At 39.8% G+C, this 16,709-nt stretch overlaps 2 pseudogenes; both read right to left on the minus strand.

The window, feature by feature from the left end:
• Positions 1 to 16,709, minus strand: part of LOC116101665 — a 518,236-nt pseudogene that overhangs the window by 332,364 nt on the left and 169,163 nt on the right.
• LOC116101664 lies at positions 36 to 1,990 on the minus strand (annotated as a pseudogene).

Here is a 16,709-nt window from a genome sequence, read left to right on the forward strand (position 1 = left end):
AGGATGCTGGAGTCTGCTGCCTTGCAGAAACAAGCCTACACTATTGAATCCCAATCAAAGTCATCCTGTATGTCATTTGGAGGCAGAGAGCGCCGAATCGGGAAGGCTTGGGAAGGCATCATGTGCTGCTGGTTCATGGCTCCGTGATGACCTGCCATTGTAGTTCCTGGAGTGTTGAGTGCCTTTGGAATATGAGGATAACCAGGGGGTGGCATCACTGAGGGAGGGAGACTTTGCCTGGAATCTATGTACAAATTTCCTGCCCTAATGTGTTGGGAAGGCTTTGCTGACTGCATGGCACCATGACAGATGTTCTGCTGAATATTACTCTGTGAGTGGATAAGGCCAGTCTGTGTGAAGAACTGATTAAGAGAGGAACAGAGATCAGTGAACTGAACCTGATCTAACGACCAGTTCTTGAGATCTACCTGCCTCATACTCTCCATCAGACCTTGGAACTGTGAAAGGTCTACGTCTGACCAGTTAACACTACTGGCAATTCTACAGCTTTCCTTCAGCATATCCAGTGTTGCATACCAATCACTTGAAACACCAGAATTGCAGGATACCTGTTGAGGGGGTGGTGGTGGCTGATGTGCTAATGTCTGATGTTGATGGTTTGGATGGTGTTGTATGTGCTGATGTGGAGGGGGATGCTGGGGGTGAGGCGGCTGTAGTTGGCTGTGTTGCTGTGGGTGTGATGCTGGGTGCTGGGGACACAGTGGGTGCTGTGGTAAACGACGTGGTCTATGGTGGTTGTGTGGAGAGGGCTGGGGCTGCATCTGGGGGTGGGACAGCGAGACCTGTGCATTGAGGCCACTGTGATTGTTGGGCAGGCTGCTTTGGTTGCTGTGTGGGTGAGAGGTCACTGTACTATTAAGATAGTGTTGATAAGAATATGAAGTATGGGACTGTTGGGAAGATTCCAAAGGCATGCTCATTAAACCTTGTTGACTAAGTGACTGCTCAAAAACTGACTTATAAAGACTCCGAAATGAGGCACTGAGATCTTCAAAATTGTATTCTGTGAAAAGTAGTTGTTTCTCTTGTTCTGGAATGTTGTACTGTGGCTGCTGTTGAGGTGGTAATGACTGAGAGACTGGTTCTGAATGATTAGTGACCAGTGTATAGCTATGTACACTTCCAACACTGTTCAAATTAACAGAGGCCAAACTCTGGTTTGAAAGACTGTTGTTAAGGCTGCTTCGAAGACTGTCACTTCCATCCTGGTCAGTGTTGTACAATTTTACCCGTTCTACAGATCTTGCCCTCTTCTTTGGCCGAGTAGGCAGCGTGTTTTCCTTCGGATTGGTGTCTATTGCCCAGGAAGAACCCTTTCCAGGATCATCCTTGGACTGAGGCACTTTAAGGAAACATTTGTTCAGTGACAGATTATGACTTATAGAATTCTTCCAACTACTGCCAGCCTCTCTATAATACAGAAAGCTATCACAAATCCACTGGTAAATCCCACTTAACGTCATCTTCTTTTTAGGTGAGCTATTAATTGCAAATGTGATGAGGCTGGCATAGCTGTATGGAGGTTTTCCATCTTTGTGCTGTTGGACCTCTTCCTGGTCCAGTGTTGTATTTGGGTCAAGGAGTGCATTCTTCTTAGAAATTCCCGTTCCAAGTGCATTTTGTGCAGCATCAGTTTTTTGAATGGCTGCTCTCATGATGAGCTGTGGTAACAAATCCATAGATGTTAGGCTGCTCTCCAGTTCAGATGTCATCCTTAATGAAGTTACAGATGGACAAGCTTGTCCATACAAACCCATCTGGCCACAAAGAGAATCTCAGGCTGCACAGGCTCGGATGGCCCGGCCAAGCCCCCGGCTGCTGCGTGCTTCTCCGTTCTCATGGAAGGTCCCAACGGTCCTCGGAGAGTAGCCCAGGCCTAGAGCAGCTCCTAGAGTGTTGGGGGCGGCAGCGATGGCGGTGGCAGGAGCAGCCAACATCCAGGGCCGCGCACCTGGAACTCGGAGTACGAGGTTCTAATGAAGTCAAATATTCTTGATTTCTGCTGGTAAGATTCTTGCATTTGGCTTTCACCATCTGTTGATCTCTGATGTTAGATGTTCTTGCTGTCTCTGGATGGAGCTTGTTCCTCTTGTTGGTCTGTAAGCCAGTGTCTGCTCTTCTGGGAGATCAGCTCTTCTCTGGTAAAACCTGTGCACAGATGGCTGTGGTTCTGACATCTCTACTGAGTCCTGAGGTCAGAGAACACCCAGGAGACTGGCTTTCCACTTGTGGTAAAGGTGCAGAGAGGGCTGTGGATCTTTTGTCCCTCCTAGGTGTAGTCTGAGGTAGAAAAGATCCTGTCCTAGCTGCCCTTCCACTTGAGAGGCCTGTGCCTCCTGTCTGGTCCAGACTTAGAAAGTCACCAGAGAGAAAGTGGTGACCTCACCTGAGTCCCTGGGTTATAGCACTCCCTGGAGGCAAGCTCTCTGCTCGCAGGGAAGGGGCAGAGAGTACTGTTGGTCCACAGTCACTCCTAGATGTACACTGAGGTAGTAGGTTCCTTTCCCAGCTGCCCTGCCACTTGTAAGGCCTCTGCCTCCTGACTGCTCCATACAACATATCAGACCATCAGAATGTTCAGCTCTTCAAGGAAATTGTGAAAGATAGGTTTCATATAGGTTTATGATTTTTTAAATACTGAGATAAAGATAAGTTGAACCTAGAGGAGAAACACCATTACAAGTAACCAGATAAGGTTTTACCCTGAGAAGTACATAGGCAGAAGCCTTGATTTTATCTCAGTGTGAAAACTGCCACCTCTGGCAAGACACCCACATCTTCATATGCACTCTAATAGCCACTAGCCACATGGAAAAGAACAAGCATGGCTCTACTCCTAACCAAATTTCTTCATGAATTCTAAGATGGAGACTTTTATAATTTAGTGATTTTATTCTTTTCTTTTTAGATTATAGAAAATCATTCAAAAGGAAATTATTCATTTACAGGTTGCAGAAAATACTTGAGTTTGGCCTCTAGTTTGGTATGTATTACCAGTACTTCATCAGAGGCTGAATTAGTGAGTTATATTTCTTCTGTAAAGTTGAAAAACAGAAAAGAAGAACACAGCAAGATCTTTTCACGGCAGCCAAGAATATATAATGTCAGAATGTAATAAAGACAATGCTGAAACACAGAAGGTTTCAAGAACATTTGTCTCCTGGAATATATCAAAGAAATGTTTACACTGCTAAGCAAGAGAGCTGTAGGATTATGTATACATAAATATGCTACAACTTAAATGTGTATTGAAGAAAATTTATACAGTTATTTAAAATATTGGGAAGAAATGGTGTATGCAGAATCAATAGCCTGACATTGATAAGAACTTAATTTGAAAACAAAAAAATTAAATCTACCATTATAATAAAGTGATATAGAATAAAATACAGAGTACTTGTGTGTTGCAAAGGATTTATGCAGTGATATTTAGGTTTAGTTTTCAACTTGACACAATCTGGAATGACATGGGAAACAAGTGGCTGTGATACATTTTCTTGATCAGCTTAGTCAATATGTATATATTTGTAGAATATTCTGGAATTTATTTGTTGATGTGGAAAGATATAATCTAAAAATTCATGACTTTAGTGTCTGGGAGAGGAACATGAACTATATAAAGGAAATGAAAGGGACCTGAGGAGCCAGTTTGAATGCATCCATTCTATACTCACTGCTCTTGAGTGTGGTTGTAATGAACCATTTTAAGTCTTTGACATGACATCACCCACAATGATGAACTGCAATCTAAAAATGTGATCCGAAATTAATGCAAACCCTTAATCTGCTTCTGCCATGTATTTCATCACAGCATGAAAAAGGTAACTGGAGTACGGTTTGATTAAGTACTTCAAAGATAGCAGCATATTTATCATTACTATATCTACATCAAGGTGTCCCAATAATGTTAATATGCAAAGAATTATTTCACAAAATAAAATTGTGGCAGAGATGTCAAGAGTTATTTTCTCAAGTGATGTTAAACTTTGGGGTTTTATGGTTAAGGGAATTGTAATTTCCCTGCAAAGTTACTCTTGTGGTGTGGTGTGGATTATAATGAATAATGTGATATATGCAATTTACCATGTATTTTTCTTAGTTTCTGCTTTGAAGTTCATTCTCAATATCCAGCATATATTAGGCTAATTTTCCTACTTTCTATATGCCTTTGGATTTCACTTTGCTCTTTTGATATTTTGAACAAAACTTACTCTGTTTAGCTTTCATATACAGAGTGGACCAAGATTCTCATACAAACAGAAAGAGAGAGAAGAGATTGTCAAATACAACAGTTGTTTCCATGACACTCAATTTCTGGCAAGAACTGGGAGGATGATAACAGCAAACATGTGTAGAGCACTTGCCAACAGTCTGTCTGTTATGGCTGGAAAAATGACCCAGTGATCTAGGATATACAGGCATTCTATTCAATCTCAAAATAACATAAGATAAACACACCCCTTCAAATCACATGAACTTATATTATAAGGGATTTAACACTAGAACTTGATATGATGTTAAACATATGTAACATCAAGAAATTCAGAACATAGGCTGTGAGAATGATGTCTTAAAAAGTTCTGACAAAAAAAAAACCCTATATAAACAACAGGGATGTTGATGAGCAGTTCAGAGCACTCATTAATTTTACAAAGAACCTGGGTTTACTTCTTAGCATTTGGACAGAGAAGTGAAAAATTGCACAAATGTCCAGCTCTTGCAGATTACAGATCTCTAATCTGGCCTCCTCAGGTACTTTCCCACGTGTGGTAAAGACTGACATATACATACATATAAGTAAAAATAAACAATAAATAAGTGGGTAACTGAGAGACAGTAAGGAGCATTGGCTGTTTTTTTAGATCATCAGGGTCTATTTCTTTCTTTATGTGCATTTCAAATGCTATCTCTTTGCCTGGTTCCCCCAACACTGAAAACCTCCTATCCTCTCCCCTTTCCCCATAATCACCAACCCACCCACTTCTGCTTCCTAGCCTTGGCATTCCCCTACACTGTGGCATAGAACCTTCACAGGACCAAAGGCCTCTTCTCCAATTGATGTCTGATAAGGCCATCCTCTGCCACATATGTGGCGGGAACCATGTGTCCCTCCATGTGTACTCTTTTGTTGGTGGGTTAGTCCCTGGTATCTCTGGAGGTACTGGTTGGGGCATATTGTTGTTCCTTCTATAGGGCCCCTTCAGCCCTTTGGGTCCTTTCTCTAGTACCTCCATTGGGACCCTGTGCTCAGTCCAATGGTTAGCTGAGAACATCCACCTCTGTATTTCTCAGGCACTGGTAGAGACCCTCATGGGGCAACTTTATCAAGTTCCTGTCAGCAATAACTTGTTGGTGTCCACAATAGTGCCAAGTTTGGTGATTATATATGGGATGGATCCCCAGGTAGGGCAGTTTCTGGATGGCTTTTCCTTCAGTCTCTGCTCCATACTTTGTCTTTCAAACTTCTCCTATTGGTACTTTGTTCCTGCTTCTAAGAAGGATCAAAGTATCCATACTTTGGTCTTCCTTCTTCTTGAGCATCATGTGGTCTGTGAATTATATCTTGGGTATTCCAAGCTTCTGGGTATTTACTTTTCAGTGAGTGCATACCATGTATGTTCTTTTGAGATTGGGTTATATCACTTAACATGATATTTTCTAGTTCCATCAATTTGCCTAAGAATTTCATGAATTCATTTTTTGAAATAACTGAGTAGTAATCCATTGTGTAAATGTATCACATGTTCTATATCCACCCCTTTGTTGAAGGACATCTGGGTTCTTTCCATCTTCTGGCTTTTATAAATAATACTGTTATGAACAAAGTGCAGCATGTGTCCTTATTACACGTTGGAAAATCTTTTGGGTATTTGCCCAAGGGTGGTATTGCTGTGTCTTCAGGTAGTACTATATTCAATTTTCTGAGGAACTGACTCAGAAACTGATTTCCAGAGTGGTTGTACCAGCTTGCCATCCCACCAGCAATGGAAGAGTTTTTGATCTTATCCACTGTGACTGGTGTGAGGTGGAATCTCAGGGTTGTTTTGATTTGCATTGCACTGATGACTAAGGATGTTGAACATTTCTTTAGGTGCTTCTCGGTCATTCATTATAGACAAACTCAAAAAAACATATGATCCATTCACCAGAAGCTGAAAAAGCATTTGAAAAAAATCTATCACACCTTCATGAGAAAAGTTTTGGAAAGATCAGGATTCAAGGCTCATACATAAACATAGTAAAAGCATTATACAGCAAACCCGTAGCCAACATCAAACTAAATGGAGGGAAACTTGAAGCAATCCCACTAAAATCAGGGACTAGACAAGGCTGTTCAGTCTCTCCTTTCCTATTAAATATAGTACTTGAAGTTCTAACTAGAGCAATTAGACAACAAAAGGAAGTTAAATGGATAAAAAATGGAAAGGAAGAATTCAAAATATCACTATTTGGAGATGATATGTTCCAATAATTAAGTGACCATTATATAAGTGGCCTCATAAGTGACTTAAGTGACCTTATACTTAAGGCCCGGTAGTTAGTTTGGCTAGGAATTTACCTATCTTGTTGATTCTCACAAACAACCAGCCTTTGGTTTTGTTATTTTTTGTATAGTTTTCTTTGTTTCTATTTGGTTGATTTTGGCCCTGAGTTTGGTATTTCCTCTTGTCTTCTACTATTCAGAATTTTTGCTTCTTTTTGTTCTAGAGCTCTGATGTGTGTTATTAAGTTGCTAGTGTAGGATCTCTCAGATTTCTTTGCCAGGGCAGTTAGTGCTATGAATTTTCCTCTTAGCACTGCTTTCATTGTGTTCCATAAGTTTGGCTATGTTGTTTTCTCATTTTCATTGAATTCTGGGAAGTCTTTAATTTCTTAATTTCTTCCCTTACCATGCTATCATTAAGTAGAGAGTTGTTCAGTTTCCATGGGTATGTGTGTTTTGTATTGTTTTTGCTATTTTCAAATGGCTGAGAATCACTTAAAGAGATGTTCAAAGTCCTTAGTCATCAGGCAAATGCAAATCAAAATGACCCTGAGATTCCACCTTATACCAATCAGAATGGCTAAAATCATAATCTCAACTGACAGCACATGTTGGTGAAGATGTAGAGAAAGAGGAACACTCCTCCATTGCTGATGTCCACAACAGAAGAATGGATACAAACAAAACATGATTCATTTACACTATTGAGTAAAACTCAGTGATTAAGAATGAGAACAATATGAGTTTTGTAGGCACATCAATGGCACTAGAAATTATTATTCTAATTGAAGTAATTCACACAAAAATGATATGCATGGTATATGCTCACTAATAAGTGGATATTAGCCAAAAAAGTACAGAATTCCATGCATATAATCCATAGAACTCAAGAACATAAACAAGCTAAAGGGAACAAATGATGATACCTATGTCCCAATTGGGAGGGAAATGAAACATTCACATGAGGATGTGGGGAAGGAAGGGAGGAACATTATTGAGATAGGCAACAGGGAGGGTAAGAGGGGAACATGATCAGGTATTTGTGGGTATTTGGAATGAAGTCCCTGGGACCAGCAGAAATAATTGAAACAGACAACCTCCAGGGATAGGAGGTGGGGTTACCCTCTAGAATGTACAAGAGACCTGGGAGGTGAGAGACTCTCAGGAGTCAAAGGGAAATACCTTAGATGAAATGCCCTACAATGGGAATGGAGAACTTGTAGAATCCACCTCCAGGAGAGAGGGCATCAATTGTAGGAATGGGGTTGCCATTCCAACATCAAAAACTCTGACTCAGAATTGTTCCTGTCTGAAAGAACTGCAGGAACAAAAATGGAGGAGCACTTGAGGAAAAGGAGGACCAGTGACGCGTCCAAATTTGAAGAGAGCTTAAGGGTAGTCCCCAAGGCCTGAAATTATTACTAATGCTATGGTGTGCTTACAAACAGGGGCCTATCATGACTACCCTCTGAATGGCCAATAAGCAGCTGAAAATCAGATGAAGATATTTACACCCAGCCAATGGACAGAAGCTAGTGACCCCTGTGGTTGAATTAGGGAAAAACAAGAAAAATCTGGAGAAGAGGGTGACCCTATAGGAACATCATAAGTCTCAACTTATCTGTACCTCTGGGATCTCTCAGGCACTAAGCCACCACCCAGGCAAAATATACCAGTTTATATGAGGCCTCCAACACATTTACAGCAGAGGACTGATATGTCTGGACTCAGTCAGAAAAAAATAAACCTAACCCTCGAGAAACTTGGGACCCCAGGGATTGGGGAGTTCTGCTGAGATGGGAGGTGGGGACATCCTCTTGGAGACTAGGGATGTTGGTGAGGAAGTGTGGGATGTGGAACAATAGGGAGGTGAAGCTTGAGGGGATAAAGTATGGAATTTAAAAAAAGAATAGATAAAGAAAGAAAAGAAAAAAATATCAGATATAAATAGCTTAGAGAAGATGTGTTTATTTCATAACATTCTTCCAGGTTACAGTTCATCATTGGGGAGAAGTTGAGAGGCCAAAGAATTGAAACAGTTATTCATGTCCATATTCAAAAATTGAGAGTAATTGGGTTAACTCACTCAAGATAATATTCACCAGATACATCCATTTCCCTAAGAATTTAATAAATTCATTGTTTTTAATTGTGGAGAAGTACTCCATTGTGCAAATGTACCACATTTCTGTATCCATTCCTCTGTTGAGGGACATCTGGGTTGTTTCCAGCTTCTGGCTATTATAAATAAGGCTGCTTTGAACAAAGTGAAGCATATGTTCTTATTACATGTTAGAGCATCTTCTGGGAATGCCCAGGAGTGGTATAGCTGGGTGCTCAGGTAGTACTAGGTCCAATTTCCTGAGGAACAGCCAAACTGATTTACAGAGTAGTTGTACCAGCTTGCAATCCCACTATAAATGAAGGAGTATTCCTTTTTCTTCACAACCTGACCAGTATCTACTGTCACCTGAATTTTTGATCTTAGCCATTCTGACTGGTGTGAGGTGGAATCTCAGGATTTTTTTTGATTTGCATTTACCTGATGACTAAGGATATTAAACTCTTCTTTAGGTGCTTCTCAGCCATTTGATATTCCTCAGTTGAGAATTCTTTCTTAGAACACACATGATATGCAGTCACTGATAATTGGATATTAGCATAGAAGGTCAGAATACCCAAGGTACAATCCACAAACCGTAAGAGACTCAAGGTAAAGGAAGACCAAAGTGTGAATATTTTGATCCTTTGTAGAAAGGGGGACAAAGTACCAATGGAAGTAGATGCAGAGACAAAATATGGTGCAAAGACTGAAGGAAGGACAATCCAAAGGCTGCCCTACCTGGGAACTCTTCCCATATACAATCACCAAACACAGACACTATTGTGGATGCCAGCAAGTGCTGGCTGGCAAAAGCCTTATATAGCTGTCTTCTGAGAGGTTCTGACAGTGCCCAACTAATAAAGAAGTAGAGGAGCATCTCAGCCATCCATTGGACTGAGCACAGGGTCCCCAGTGAAGGAGCTAGAGAAAGGAAGGGATTTACAGCCCCTTAGGAAGAACAACAATATGAACTAACTAGTACTTCCCAGAGTTCGCAGGGACTTAACCACCAACCAAAGTGTACACGTGGTGGGATTCAGGGCTCCAGCTATATATGTAGCAGAGGATGGTCTAGTGGGTCATCAATGGGAGGAGAGTCCCTTGGTCCTGTGAAGGTTATATGCCCCCATGTAGGGTAATGTCAATGGCAGAGGTGGGGAGTGTGGGTTGCTGAGCAGGGGAAAAGGGAAGAGAACTGTTTTTCCCCCACAGGGGAAACTGGGAAAGAGGATATCATTTGAAATGTAAATAAAGAAAATATTTAATAAAAAAAAAAGAAAAATAATTCAAGGTAGGAAAAAAAGAGTTAAGGGTAATGTGTGATTATATGATTACTGCTCAGCTCTCCTTTTGAATCCTTTATTCAGTTCAAGATTCAAACCCATACATTGTTGTTAGAGATCTTCAGGCTAGTTCTTCCCACAAAAAAACAATATTGTAATACATATAATTCCACAAGAACATAACTAGGGGCATAACTGATCAAAACATTCTCTTATTGACACTCTCCTGCCACGTCATTCCTTATTGTGTCACTTGACAATTAGCAGTAGTCACCACTAAATAAATCTTCTGCAGTAAAGATGATCTGTCTTTTATTCTACATCATTTAAATTTATTAGCAGTTATTTTTGTTTTTGAATAAAGTCATTATCAACAATTAGCTGAATGACTCTGTGGAACCATTTTATATTAGTGTTAGAATGTTTATTCAATAAATGCTTAAATTAAAGCATGATAGCTTACTCATAGTTCTATTGCACCCTTGATTAAAATGTATAAACATGTCCTGTGCACTCTAAATTAAGGAAGTTCCTTTGAACCCCTGGTGTTGTATTATTTTCTGTATCATTTCATTGACATGTCTTACCTCTACACATGTCCTAAGATGAAAGTTTTGTTTGTTTTCTTCTTTTCAATTTGTTTCAAATTTACAGTGGAAATAGAAAAACACTTGTATTCCTCATCTTCAGCTCCAGGACTAAGCATCCAAGTCAGACACAAGTTCTAGCATAGAGGGAAAATACAAGGATTTTCTCCACCCAAGTAAACAATCTCTTCTCTGAATGCTTTTCTGTCAACTTAGAAGAAAACAAACAAACAAACAAAAATAGCAAAATTATGAGTCTCTGATTTCAGAATTGATAATGAAGTTAAGATTGAAACATAGTCATTCTTATTTCTTTCTGTGTGGCTTGTGTCTACAATTGTACTGTATTGGAAGAATTGGGTTTTTATCAGAGACTGTGTATTTCTTCCTGAGATAAATTTAGGAATTTTGTCTAAACAGAGCTCACTTAGACCTTCTCTAGCAATTTGTAATCGTCTTTCTTAACCTAAAGTAACTTATACATATCTACATATTTAAAAATTAAGCAAAATGAAGCAATTCCAAAGACAGAGTTTACTAAATGTGTTTTGAAGAGGATAGGAAGAAAGGTGCTTTCAGTCTTCTTAAAAACACTCATTTTCCACTGAAGATATTTTAAGCTAAGTGTAAATGGAAATATTAAAAGAAACACCCTTCTCTTTACTAGCACAGAGAATAACACAGGCTTGCACATTGTACTGTGTTTTGTTTAGCATCTATGTTAAAATACTTTTCTTTCAGTTATAAGGAGAAATTTTACTTTGTTTTGTGCAATTTGTATATGAAAATACAGGATATTAATGATGAACAATACCCCTGTACCAAAATAGGCAATTAAAAAGAAAGAACATAATAAATCCATTTTGAAGATGAAAAAGAAAAAAGAAAAAAGAAAAAAGAAAAGAAAGCACCAGTTCCTGTCTCTATTACAACAGAATAACTATATTCTGCTTGACTGCATGGCCTACCAATATGGAAATACTTATTAGGTTCTTCATGTAAAATGTTTGTCCAACCTTAATACAGGTTATAAGCACTAATTTGATCCTAATGTGCCCCCGTCTATTCATCCATCTGTTCTTCTCTAAAGTACAGCACTTGCCCATGTTTTCCCAAACATCTTACACTCCAGGGTATTATTTCCCCCATGTTCCATCTTAATGCAATTGTTGGCCCATGAAAACCACTCAAAATCAAATGGTATCCTCCTAGGTTGGCCATTTGTCTTGAAATTCTCTGAAGGAGAAGGTGCCTTAAAAGTATCTTCAGCTCATTCAGTCCTTTCTCTAACTCCTCTTTTGGGGATCCCATGATCAGCTCAATGGTTGGCTGTGAGCATCCACCTCTGTACTTGTCAAGCTCTGCCAGAGCATCTTAGGAGGCAGCTATATCAGGCTCCTGTCAGCATGCATTTCTTGGCATCTACCATAGGGTCTGCATTTAGTGATTGTATATGGGATGGATCCGCAGGTGGGGAAGTCTCTAGATGGCCTTTCCTTCAGTCTCTTCTCCACACTTTGTCTCTGTATTTGCTCCAGTGAGTATTTTTACCCCTTCTTAGAAGGGCCAAAGCACCCACATATAGGTCCTCATTCTTTTTAAGCTTCATGTGGTCTGGGAATTGTATCTTGGGTATTCCAAGCTTTTGGGACAATATCCACTTATCAGTGAGTGCATGTGATGTATGTTCTTTTGTGTTTGCGTTACCTCACTCAGGATGAAGGAGCTTGCAACACCATAGGAAGAATAACAATATCAACCAATCAGAGGTCCCAGAGTCTAAACCTCCAATCAAGGACTACAAATGGAGGGACCCATGTCTCCAACCCTATATGTAGATGAGCATGGCCTTGTCAGGCATCAGTGGGAGAAGAGGCCCTTGGTCCTATGAAGGCTCAGTGGTCCAGTGTAGGGGAATGTAATGGTGAGGAGGAAGGAGTGGGTGGGTGGGTGTGTGGGGGCACACCCTCATAGAAGCAGGAGAAGGGGGGATGAGGTGGGAGTTATATGGGGGGAGAATCTGGATAGGGGATAACATTTGAAATTTAAATAAATAAAAATTCATTAAAATTAAAATAAAAGTACCTTCATAGAGAGTCAAGAAGAGAAAGTAAAAACAATTTGCAGGTTAAAATTACTTATGAACTGTAAGGGACCAGGCGTGTTTTTCTGTTCTCTAAAAAGAACTTTATTTACTTTATTTGCATATTTTCACGTGTGCTATTGCCTAGAAAGCCAAGAAGAGGTTATTGGATCCAGTAAATTATTAGCAGTAAACTAACCAAAGCAAACGATTTATGTAGAATTGTTCACAGAGGGAGTTGAATTTCAAATGTCTATCCTACTGCCTATACCACACTTATTGTCTTACTAGTCCCAAATCAAGGCACAGTTTGTCTCAATGCTCTGCTTGTGGTGAAGCAAATTTAACACATGTAGAAGGAAGGCTTCCTTCAAAATAGTGTGTGACAGTATGGGGCAGTGGTCTGCTCAGGTAACATAAGCTCAGTCGAGTATTTGGCTTTGAGCCCTGGACCCCTGTGGGCAATTTCTGCTTGCAGAGGGTAGAAGGAGCTTGACCATAACTCCTGAGTTTTTGGCTCCTGTTTCAGTCACAACCCCTCACCGCTGCCCCTGCAGTCAATGTGTGACTTCCTCTATCAGGAAGACAATGCCTCAAGCTCCCAGCATTCTAGCTGGACCCTATCCCCAGTCATCTGACCACAAGCCAGACAAGCTCTGCCCCATAAAATATAAGGGATGGTTTCGTCCCTCCTCACTCTCTCACTCTCACTCTCTAGCTCTTTGTGTCCTCTTGCTCCTCCTCTCCTGCTCTCCCTCTTCTCTCTTTCCTGCTCTGTGTTCTCTTCTCTTGCCTTCTTGCTCTCTTGCTATCTTCTTTGCCTCTCCTCTTTTCTCCTCTCTCTCTCTCCTTCCTCTCCTTTCCTTCTCTCTACTTGACCAGCCTATTTTCTCCTTCCTACAATAAAATATCTCATTTATACATTACCTCCTTTTTAACTAATGCATCGTACAGCCACAGGTCAACACAGCAGCAGGCCCCCACTCTTGGTACAACAAAATACAGCTGGCCAAACTAGAATTACTACTGCTTTAGGAATTCAGACATGATATTTTTATTACAGTTTCTACTCTCTCTATGTCTCAAAGCTACTCTGTCTCCTCCTCTGCCACATGTCTATTCCACCTCAGTTTACTTTCAGAAAGGAACAGGTCTCATGGGACAAGAAACAAACAAAACAAAGCAAGAAACAATAAGACAAGTAACACAAACCCATATCAATGCTGGATAAGATAACTGAAAAATGAAAACAGTCCCATAAGCAGGGAAATGAATCAGCAACAGAATTGCTCCCATTATAGGAGTCCCTTGAAAATACCAAGCCAACAGCTATAACATATATGTAGAGAACATGTTTGTGATTCACACAGGCCCTGGATTTGCTGCTTTACTCTCTGTGAGCCCATGTGGGCTCTGCTGAATTGCCACAGTGAAACATGTTCTCTTCATGTTTTTCATTATTTCTGACTCAAACAATTAATACTTTCTTTTTCAGAGTTTCCTGAGCTAAAAGGGTAGAGACCTGATGCACCCCCCCCATTTAGACTATATCTCCACATAATGTCAGGCTGCAAATCCCTGATCTGACGCTCATCTGCTGTTAGAGGAAACCTCTCTAATGATGACTAGACAGGACACTGATCAATGAAGATAGAAGTATATCATTAAAAATAATTTTAGCTACTCTCTCTCTCTCTCTCTCTCTCTCTCTCTCTCTCTCTCTCTCCATCTATCTCTCTGTCTTTCTCTCTTGTTGAATATTTGTGTTTTCTTCTACCTTAGGTATAAGGAATATTCAGTTTCCAGGTGCTGGTCATCCATGCAGAAAAGGGCATGGACTCTTTTTCATGATATAAACTTCAATTTAAAACATACATGGGTTGGCTACTTCCACAATTTCTCTACCAGCATTATAATCCCTTCTTTTTTTACCACTTGCACTCTTTCTTTGTCCACAAATATGCTGTCAAATTTAGGATCTCCTCTAAATTATTGTTACATATAATTAATATATAAGAAATATAATCTACTGCATACTACTTTATACATACATACATACACACATATACACATATATACATATTTCATATATGTATGTGTGTATGTGTGTGTATCTTCAAATTTTTGAAGTTATTTTAGTGGGGCTAAGTTGTATTTGCATTGAAAACTTTATATTCCATAACCTAGATGAGGAATTTCAGCAAAACAAAGAATAAAAGAGAAGTTAATAGAAAATGTTAATTTTTATGAAAAAATATAATGAAGATGGAAGAAGAAATAAAGTTGCTGCTGTCTAGCAGATCTTACTAGACAGACTAGTTTGATGAAGAAGTGGCAGTTTATACACAAATATAGAGATTCAAATATTAGTGATTGAATAAATAACTGATATGTACTGTTTACTTTTAGAATTTCTTTTTTGCTTTGTTCTGCTTATCAACATTGCACAATTTGGGGTCATATGGAAAGGTCAAAGACTATTCTGAAAATGTCTTAAAAAGCTGGCCTGTAGTCAAATCTAGAGGCCATTTTCTTGAATAATAATTAATATGAGAATGTCCAGAGCAGTGGAGTTAGAAGTTTCAGTCCATGCCAGACAGTAGTGGCACATGTCTTTAATCTGAGCACTTGGGAGGCAGATGCAGGTGGATTTCTGAGATTGAGGCCAGCCTGGTCTACAGAGAGAGTCCAGAACAGTCAGGGCTATACAGAAAAACCATGTCTGAAAAGAAACAAAACAAAACAAAACAAAACAAAAAAGAAGTTTCAGTTCTGTGATCTTCAAGCCCATTCACATAGTGACATACTTCCTCCAACAGAGCCACATTTCTTAAAACTGCCACTGCCTATATTCACACCTCCACACTCTTCAATTTCCTTTCTGTCAAAATGCTTAATACAGCAGTAGAAAACAAACTAAGTCATGCAATATAAGAATCTGGAATGCAATGTTGACATAGATTTGCTGTTCAGGTTTTATCTCAAATCCAGAGCAAAATTATATTTGTTCCATCATGTTTTGACAGAGAATAAGAAAAAAACAATGTGAAGGTTGCATCTTAGAAGATAAGGTGCCTGTCTAGCATAGAGGAAGCTTTGAGTTCAATACCTACTGCTGTACCAAACAGATGTGCTGCACACAGGTATAATCTTAGCACTTAGGAGATAGAGTCTGGAGGATTAATTTTTTTATTTTTAAAGATGAAACAAATATTTTTTCAATCGCCTCTTGCTACAATGGCTACCCTCCAGCTTTAAGCCTGTGCTGCATTTCCTCCAGAGAGAGCAGAGAAATCCATACCTGAAGACACTGCACACACAAGATGTCAGAATCATGTCTGCCACTGAGTGATTACTACAAACCAAGACAGGTAAGAATGCATCTATCATAGCCAGGAGCAAGAATGTTAGGATTCTCTAGTTCTTCATAACCTCTCTTATCATACTTATACATATAGTAAGATACAACCCTTCATTATCATTTCAGTATCACTTTTGTTGCACCTTTAACCAAAGTCAAGGCTTTGGACTTTCTCTTTCAAAGCATATTAAACCCATTCTGTTGGATGGATATTAGAGAGAAGGCCTGAGGACCAACAGAATAAATGAAAGTATGCATCCTCAGAGGTTGGGATATGAGGAAATGTTCTAGAATGTAAAAGAAACCTGGGAGGTGAAAGAATCTCAGGAGTCAAATGGAGGGACCATAGATGAAATGCACAGCATTGGGGACAGGGAAGTGGTAGAGTCCACCTCTGGTCAAAGGCAGAGCATCAGGTAGAGGGATGGGACTGCTATCAAACTATGGAAAAATCTGACTCAAAATTGTTCCTATCTAAAAGAATTGTAGGGTCAAAAATGAAGAAGAGATTGAGGAACAGTGGTCCAGTGACCTGCCCAGCTTGGGATCTACCTTAAGGAGAGGCTGCAAGGCTTGGCATTATTACTGATGCCATGATGTACTCACAGACAGGAACCTAGCATGGCTGTCCTCTGAAAGGTTCACAAGAAGCTGACTGACAAAGAAGCAGATACTTACACTCAATGGACTGAAGTCAGGGACTTCAATGGTTGAATTAGAGAAAGACTGGAAGAAGCTGAGGAGGAGGGTGATCCCATAGGAAGACCAGTAGTCTCAACTAACTTG

The sequence above is a fragment of the Mastomys coucha genome, unplaced genomic scaffold (genome assembly GCF_008632895.1).
Source record: "Mastomys coucha isolate ucsf_1 unplaced genomic scaffold, UCSF_Mcou_1 pScaffold21, whole genome shotgun sequence".
NCBI lineage: Eukaryota > Metazoa > Chordata > Mammalia > Rodentia > Muridae > Mastomys > Mastomys coucha.